Here is a 9,315-nt window from a genome sequence, read left to right on the forward strand (position 1 = left end):
CGTCTGCATTGGTTAATCCATTAATGGTGTTGTAGATTCTATATATGTGTGTTTCTATACCCTCCGTCTGCATTGGTTAATCCATTCATGGTGTTGTAGATTCTATATAATTATGTTTCTATACCCTCCGTCTGCATTGGTTAATCCATTCATGGTGTTGTAGATCTTTATATGTATGTTTCTATACCCTCCGTCTGCATTGGTTAATCCGTTCATGGTGTTTTGTTGTAGATTCTTGGAGATAACCGTGTGTTCTACCAGGTGAAGGCTAAGATGGGAGAAGGAGGTTTCCTCCCAACACCTTCTTCTCCGTGTGCACGACTTCTCCCGACTTTAAAGACCGTGTGGAAGAAGGAGACACAGATGATCCTACAGGAAAGGTAGCAACCAGATCATGTGTATTTTTTTTACAACAACCAGATGTTTTAAATTCGATCGTGAGTTTATTATGTACAGCTAACTGTGTAAGAATTGAAGACCTGTGCTTCGACTCATTGAGACCGTTTGGTTACTTTCCAGGAATCAGAATGACTTGTGGGATACATGATGTTCTTCTCTGTTTTTAAAAGGAAGGTTACAGATAAATGTGTTTTCCCAGGGCTTTATAGGGCTATATAGGGCTATATAGGGCTATTAATAGGGCTATATAGGCTATACAAGGCTTACAGGCTTTACAGGCGGTGTTAGGGCTGTGTAGGGCTGTGTAGGGCTTTACAGGGCTGTGTAGGCTTTATAGGGCTATATAGGGCTTTGTAGGCTTGTACTTGAAGTGTATTTATCTTCCAAGAGGTTGACTTCTACTGTCATCACTGCTGCCTTTCTACCCAGCTTGACTCTGCTAAGGTCTTTAGTGTAGGTCTTCAGTGTAGAGAATCATTCTACCATCTAAAACCGCTGTGATATTAAATTTTTTCCTAACACACATATTGTACTTTAAGCTGTTTTGAAGCTGGTGTTCACAAAACCGAAAGTCGTACGCTAAAATTGAATTTAATGGAAGCATAGAAATAGCGCACAATAGAACAGCTCTACCGCTTCCTTAGACTTTGTTTTCAGTGAGAATAACAGATCTATAACTCACACATCTTGGTGAATTTGTTTGTGTCGCCCAAGAAAGTTAACACATTGCAGCTTTAAGTTACCACACATGCTTTTCCAGTGGTCTACAGTAGGTATTGTTATATTAGTCAGTGGTCTAACAGACAGGAGGTATTTTTATTATCATGTGGTCTAACAACAGGAGGTATTGTTTTTATATTAGTCAGGGTCTAACAGACAGGAGGTATGTTTTTATATTAGTCAGTGGTCTAACAGACAGGAGGTATTGTTTATATTAGTCAGGGGCTACAGACAGGAGGTATTTTTATATTAGTCAGTGGTCTAACAGACAGGAGGTATTGTTTTATATTAGTCAGTGTCTAAACCAGGAGGTATTTTTATATTAGTCTAGTGGTCTAACAGACAAGTATTGTTTTATTACGGGTACAGAGAGGTATTTTTTATATTAGTCAGGGGTCTAACAGAGGACAGGAGGTATTGTTTTATATTAGTCAGGGTCAACAGACAGGAGTTATGTTTTATATTAGTCAGTGTGTCTAACAGAGGTATGTTTTAATTAGTCGGGTACAAAAGGTATTTATATTAGTCATTCTAACAGACAGGATTATTGTTTTATATTAGTCAGGGTCTAAACAGAGGTATTTTATATAGTCATGTCTACAGACAGGAGGTATTGTTTTATATTAGTCCAGTGTTCTAACAGACAGGGGGTATTGTTTTATATTAGTCAGTGGTCTAACAGACAGGAGGTATTGTTTTATATTAGTCATGGTAACAGGAGAGTATTGTTTTATATTAGTCAGTGGTCTAAGAACAGGAGGTATTGTTTAATATTAGCAGTGGTCTAACAGATGGTATTGTTTTATATTAGTCAGGGGTCTAAACAGGAGGTATTGTTTTATATTAGTCAAGTCTAATCGAGACAGGAGGTATGTTTTATATTAGTCAGTGTGTCTAACAGGAGGTATTGTTTTATATTAGTCAGTCGGTCTAACGACGGAGTATTGTTTTAATAGTCAGTGTCTACAGGAGATTGTTTTATATTAGTCAGTGGTCTAACAGGAGATTGTTTTATATTAGTCAGTGGTCAACAGACAGGAGGTATTGTTTTATATTAGTCAGTTGGTCATAACAGACAGGAGGTATTGTTTTATATTAGTCAGTGGTCTAACAGGAGGTATTGTTTATATTAGTCGTGGTCTAACAGACAGGAGGATTTGTTTTATATTAGTCAGGGGTCTAACAGAAGGAGGTATGTTTTATATTAGTCAGGGTCTAACAGACAGGAGGTATTGTTTTATATTAGTCAGGGTCTAAACAGGAGGTATGTTTTTATTAGTCAGTGTCTAACAGGTAGTATTTTTTTATAGTCAGTGGTACAACAGGAGGTATTGGTTTTTTTAGTCAGGGGTCTAACAGACAGAGGTATTGTTTTAATTAGTAGGTTACATGAGGAGGTTTTTTATATTAGTCAGTGGTCTACACAGAGGTATTGTTTTATATTAGTCAGGTCTACAGTGAGTATTTTTTAGTCAGTGTGTCTAAACAGGAGGTATTGTTTATATTAGTCAGTGGTCTAAAAGGGATTGTTTTTATTAGTTTCAGTGGTCTAACAGAAGTGAGGATTTTTATATAGTCAGTGGTCTAACAGGATATTGTTTATATTATCAGGTGGTCTCAGACAGGAGGTTATTGTTTTATATTAGTCAGTGGTCTAACAGACGTATGTTTTATATTAGTCATGGTCTAACAGGACGGTATTGTTTATATTAGCAGTGATCTAACAGACAGGAGGTAGTTGTTTATTTAGTCAGTGGTCTAACAGACAGGAGGTATTGTTTTATTTAGTCAGGGTCTAACAGACAGGAGGTATTGTTTATATTTAGTCAGGGTCTAACAGACAGGAGTATTTTTTTATTAGTCAGTGGTCTACAACAGGAGGTATTTTTTATATTAGTCAGTGGTCTAACAGACAGGAGGTATTGTTTTATATTAGTCAGTGGTCTCACAGGAGGTATTGTTTTATATTAGTCAGTGGTCTAACAGACAGGGTATTGTTATATTAGTCAGTGGTCTAACAGAACGAGGTATTGTTTTATATTAGTCAGTGGTCTAACAGAGACAGGAGGTATTGTTTATTATTAGTCAGTGGTCTAACAGAGCAGAGGTATTGTATTTAGTCAGTGTTACAAGGAGTATTTTTATATTAGTCAGTGGTCTAACAGACAGGATGTGTTTTTATATTCTGAGTGTTGTATATTATTGTCAGGGGTCTAACAAACAGGAGGTATTGTTTATATTAGTCAGGGTCTAACAGAGCAGAGGTATTGTTTTATATTAGCAGTGGTCTAACAAACAGGAGGTATTGTTTTATATTAGTCATGGTCTAACAGACAGCGGGTATTGTTTTATATTAGCCAGTGTCTAACAGACACGGCGGTATTGTTTTATATTAGTCAGGGTCTAACAAGGTATTGTTTTATATTTAGTCGAGTGTATAACATACAAGCAGGTATTGTTTTTATATTAGTCAGGGTCTAACAAGACAGAGGTATTGTTTTAAATAGTCAGTGGTCTAACAGACAGGAGGTATTGTTTTATATTAGTCAGGGCCTAACAGACGGGGAGGTATTGTTTTTTATTAGTCATGTCTTAACAGACAGGAGTTGTTTTATATTAGTCAGTGGTCTAACGAGGTATTGTTTTAAATTAGTCAGTGGTCTAACAGACAGGAGGTATTGTTTTATATTAGTCAGCGGGTCTAAACAGACGGAGGTATTGTTTTATCTTAGTCAGTGGTCTAACAAGACCGAAGGTAACTTTTTTATTAGTCAGATGTGGTCTAACACAGGAAGGGTTATTTTTATATTAGTCAGTGTCCTAACAGAGAGTATTGTTATACTTATGTACAGTGGTCTAAACAGGAGTATTGTTTATATTAAGTCAGTAAGGTCAACAGACAGGAGTTTGTTTTTATATCATCAGTGGGTCTACACATAATTGTTTATAGTCAGAGGCAACGTATTGTTTTAATTAGCAGGGGTCCTAATACAGGAGCGTACTTGTTTTATATTAGTCAGGGTCTAACAGACAGGAGTATTTTTATATTAATCAGGTTCTAACACAGGAGGTATGTGTAATTAGTCAGTGGGTCTAACAGACAGAGGTATTTGTTTATATTAGTCATGTCTAACAGCAGGAGGTATTGTTTTATATTAGTAGATCTAACAGAGACAGAGTATTGTTTTATATTAGTCAGTGTCTAACAAGAACAGGAGGTAGCGTTTTTATATTAGTCAGGGTCTCTAAAGATAGAGAGTTATGTTTATATTAGTCAGTGGTCTAACAGACAGAGTATTGTTTTATATTAGTCATGGGTCTAACAGACAGGAGTATTGTTTGTATATCTAGCAGTTTCTAACAGTTCCGGAGTATTGTTTTAATTAGTCAGTGGTCTAACAGACAGATGTATGTTTATATTAGTCAGTGTCTAACAGAGGTATGTTTTATATTAGTCAGTGTCTAACAGGAGAGTATTGTTATATTAGTCATGTCCAACAGGAGTATTGTTTATATTAGTCAGTGTCTCAAGACAGGAGTATGTTTTATATTAGTCAGGGTTCTAACAGACAGGAGGTATTGTTTATATAGTCCGTGGTCTAACAGACAGGAGTATTGTTTTATATAGTCAGGGTCTAAGACAGGTATATTTTTATATATAGTCAGGGGTCTAACAGACAGGAGTATTTTATATTAGTCAGGGTCTAACAGAGGATATGTTTATATATAGTCAGGGTCTAACACAGGAGTAATTGTTTTATATGTCAGGTCTTAACAACTCGAGTAGTTAATTAGTCAGGGTCTAACAACAGAGGTATTGTTTATATTAGTCAGGTCTAACAGACAGGAGTATTTTATATTTAGTCAGGTCTAACAGACAGGAGGTTATGTTTTATATTAGTCAGTGTCTAACAGAAGGTATTTTTTTTATTAGCAGGGTCTAACAGACAGGAGTATATGTTATATTAGTCAGTGGTCTAACAGGAGGTATTGTTTTATAATTAGTCAGGGTCTAACGACAGGAGGTATTGTTTTATTAGTCAGGGTCTAACGACAAGTATTGTTTTATATTGTCAGGGTCTAACAAGACAGAGTATTGTTTTATATTAGTCAGGTTCTAACAGGAGGTTGTTTATATATTCAGTCAGTCTAACAGGAGGTATTGTTTTAATTAGTCAGATGTCTAACAGACAGAGGTATTGTTTTATATAGTCAGTGTCTACAGGATTAAGTGTATGATTAGTCAGTCTAACAGACAGAGGATTTTTTATATTGTCAGTGGTCTAACAGACAGAGAGTATTGTTTTCATATATTAGTCATGGTCTAACAGACAGAGTATGTTTTTATATTAGTCAGTGTGTGCTAAACAGAGAGTATGTTTTATATTAGTCAGTGTCTAACAGCGAGTATATGTTTATATTAGTCAGTGGTCTAACAGGACAGAGGATTGTTTTATATTAGTCAGTGGTCTAACAGGAGTATTGTTTTATATTAGTCAGGGGTCTAACAGACAGGAGTATTGGTTTTATATTAGTCAGTGTCTAACAACAGAGTATTGTTTTATATTAGTCATGGTCTAACAGACAGGAGTATTGTATTATTAGTCACAGTGGTCTAACAGAGAGGTATTGTTTTATATTATCAGTCAGTCTAACAGACAGGAGGTATTGTTTTTATATTAGTCAGTGGTCTAACAGGAGGTATTGTTTTATATTAGTCAGTGGTCTAACACGACAGGAGTATTGTTTTATATTAGTCAGTGGTCTAACAGGCAGAGTATTGTTATATTAGTCAGTGTCTAACAGACAGGAGGTATTGTTTTAATTAGTCAGGTTCTAACAGACAGGAGGTATTGTTTTATATTAGTCAGTGGTCTGAACAGGAGGTATTGGTTTTATATTAGTCAGTGTCTAACAGACAGAGGTATTGTTTTATATTAGTCAGTGGTCTAACAGGAGTGGTATGTTTTATATTAGTCAGGGTCTACAGACAGGAGTATTGTTTTTATATTAGTCAGTGTCTAACAGGACAGAGGTATTGTTTTATATTAGTCAGTGTTCTAAACGCAGGAGTATTGTTTTATTATTTCAGGGTCTAACAGACAGAGTGAATGGTCTTACTTTCTATCATAGCTCGCTTGAGGTTACAGAGAACATGAGTATGTTTCATAATTAGCCCAGGTTATCTGCCACAACCAGGATCGTAGTTTCTGATATATCTGTTACGCTCTAGGGGTTAACAAAGCGAGGTTACTACTATGTCACGCCTATATTAGCATGGTATCTCTATCACACCGACGGTCCATGTTTTTATATTAGTCATGCTCTCTAGCAGACAGAGTATGTTTCATGAGTCAGATATTAGTACTCAGTGTTCGTACTATTATCAGCCCCACCTCTCAGGTCGATGAGCAGCGTTCCTTCTCTGACCATTAGTCATGTGTTCTAATTTCTACAAACAGGAGGTATTTGTCTTGAGTCAGCGGGTGCTTTTTTAACAGGAGTATTGTTTTATCATTATTCTAGGTGCTCTAACAGGTAGTATTTACATATTAGTCAGTGGTTCTTATCAACTATGAGACAGGACGGTATTGTTTTATATTAGTCAGGGGTCTAACAGACAGGAGGTATTGTTTTATATTAGTCAGTGGTCTAACAGAGACAGTATTGCCTTTGCAGTGGTCTTGTCGTGTCCTATTCTGTCCCATTAGTATTCCATCTCTGTTGTTACACCCCATGGTTGAACCGTGATGTCCCATAACCTGCCCCATATGTTTAATATCAGATTATATCTGTCTCATTAAAATACATTCAAAAAGCAGTCACTGAACCACATCTCTGTATTCAACCCCAATATTAAAAAGACTACTATGGGTTTGTCCCAAATGACACTCTATTCCCTATATAGTGCACTACTTTTGACCAAGTGTCCTTAGGGAGTAGGGTGCCGTATGGGACACAGCCTAGACTGGTCCTGTTAACTTCCAGTTGTCCGATGAGGTTTCCTGATAATACAGAGTGAACAAAGTAGAAATGACCCCCGACCCCCGAGCAGAGATGAGGGGAACTGTTTGATACATTATACATTACAAACCCCCCAACCACTAAAGGACCAGGGATCACACACACAAACACACATGTTGCTTCTCTCTGTCTGGATCTGGTACGATAATGTATCGTTTCTCTGCCTGGATCTGGTACGATAATGTATCGTTTCTCTCTCTCTCTGTCTGGATCTGGTACGATAATGTCTGGTTTCTCTCTCTTTCTGGATCTGGTACGATAATGTCTAGTTTCTCTCTGTCTGGATCTGGTAGGATAATGTCTAGTTTCTCTGTCTGGATCTGGTACGATAATGTCTGGTTTCTCTCTCTCTGTCTGGATCTGGTACGATAATGTCTAGTTTCTCTCTCTCTGTCTGGATCTGGTACGATAATGTCTGGTTTCTCTCTCTCTGTCTGGATCTGTTACGATAATGTCTGGTTTCTCTCTCTCTGTCTGGATCTGGTACGATAATGTCTCTCTCTCCTTCCCCTCCTAATCGCTCTCTCTCCTTCCCTCCTATCCCTCTCTCTCTTCCCTCCGCTCCTCTCTCCTTCCCTCCTCTCTCTTCTTCCCTCCTCTCTCCTTCCCCTCCTCTCTCCTTCCCTCTCCCTCCCCTCCTCTCTCTCTATTGGAGAAGTGTCAGAGTGTTATCTGGTAAATAAATCTGTTTGGGTGCAGGATGGTGATCCCCCTCCAGTACTTAGCGAAGGAAGCATGGGCTTGTGGACAGGTGCTGGGTAGAGGGTGTCAGGCTGTCAGAGTTAAGAACTTCCGACCACAGAGCTTTAACATCTGGCTACAATTAAAATCTGTCAAGAAGAGGATATTCTTTCTCTCACTCTCTCCTTGCCGCTCTCTGTGTCTCTCTGTGTCTCTCTGTGTCTCTCTGTGTCTCTCTGTGTCTCTCTGTGTCTCTCTGTGTCTCTGTTCCTTCTTCCCTGCACACTGGAGGAGCAGTTCGGTTTCATCATAATCCTGTTGTGTCAGTTTGACTGAATATTGTGAGAATATTACTGAGCAGGTTGACTCCATCAGTCCTCCACAGTAGAAACCCTGCAGCCCTGCCAGGGCTTGTTTCTTCATTATTAACCCCTCCACCCCCCCCCCCACCCCTCTTTGGAGGACAGATGTCTTTGTTTTTTAAAGCTTTTCTGCTACATATACATACATGTTACATACATGGTACTTTTATATAACGCAGTCACATAACAACAAATCATTACAGAACATCAGCTCTTTAATCCCACCCTCAGCCACTCTCAGCCCGTCCCACCTATCACCATAGACCTCAGCTCTTTATCCCACCCCTCAGCCACTCTCCAGCCATCCCACCTATCACCATAGACCTCAGCTCTTTAATCCCACCCCTCAGCCCATCCCCCTATCACCATAGACCTCGTTTGGTTTCCTTGTGCCAGATATTTTTCCATTGTGCTGTGATGTTTTACATACATTTTTAACCTTTCTAATCCTATATTATCAACAGATTGTGAGCTAAAGATAAAAACCTTTCCTACCAGTATTATTATATTATTTATTGACTGACTAGTGTTTTCCATATCACCCAACACTGCTATTTGTAAGGTTAATTTTAAGTGCATGTTGTGATTCTTTTTTAACCGTTCCTGAAGCTGTGACCAGAAACAAGCTACATCGGGTAATACCAGATTATATATATATATAGATAGATATAGCATTCTATTGGTGGCAAGAAATTTATGTAATTATTTAAATAGAAAAACTAAGTGTTGAATCCAGTGTAGTTTTTTTGTACCTGTTCATAAACCATCTGCCATGGAATTGATACATCAAAATCTCCCATTTTTATTTTGCATCCTGTACGGTGCAGCTGTCAACATTTTTGTCCTCAGATGAAACTGGTGTATTTTTCTATTTGTGACAGTTCCTTTTAGCCAATTTGTATCTTTAATATATAGCAGGCAAACAAGTTCCCTACCTTCTCCTTCTCCACTTGTCGCCTCCATTTTTGTGGTAGTGCTGCAATCAGTTGGTTGTAAGTTTGGATTGAGAAGATATTCCTTAATATATATATATATTTTTAAATCCATACAATTTTTGTAATATTTGTTTAAACTTTTCTGGAGTTTAAACAGAGAAGTTGACCCAGATGACCCAGATGTATATCTGACT

General features: G+C 37.7%; 1 long non-coding RNA gene across 1 annotated transcript in view; it reads left to right on the forward strand.

The window, feature by feature from the left end:
- The first annotated feature begins 328 nt into the window (after positions 1 to 328).
- The window catches only part of LOC112074684 (uncharacterized), a 16,906-nt gene continuing 7,919 nt past the window's right edge, over positions 329 to 9,315 (forward strand). The window contains exon 1 of the long non-coding RNA XR_002894805.2: positions 329 to 380. This is a non-coding gene — a long non-coding RNA (uncharacterized lncRNA). The remainder of the gene's footprint in view (positions 381 to 9,315) is intronic.

The sequence above is a fragment of the Salvelinus sp. IW2-2015 genome, unplaced genomic scaffold, assembly GCF_002910315.2.
Source record: "Salvelinus sp. IW2-2015 unplaced genomic scaffold, ASM291031v2 Un_scaffold2758, whole genome shotgun sequence".
Taxonomy (NCBI): domain Eukaryota; kingdom Metazoa; phylum Chordata; class Actinopteri; order Salmoniformes; family Salmonidae; genus Salvelinus; species Salvelinus sp. IW2-2015.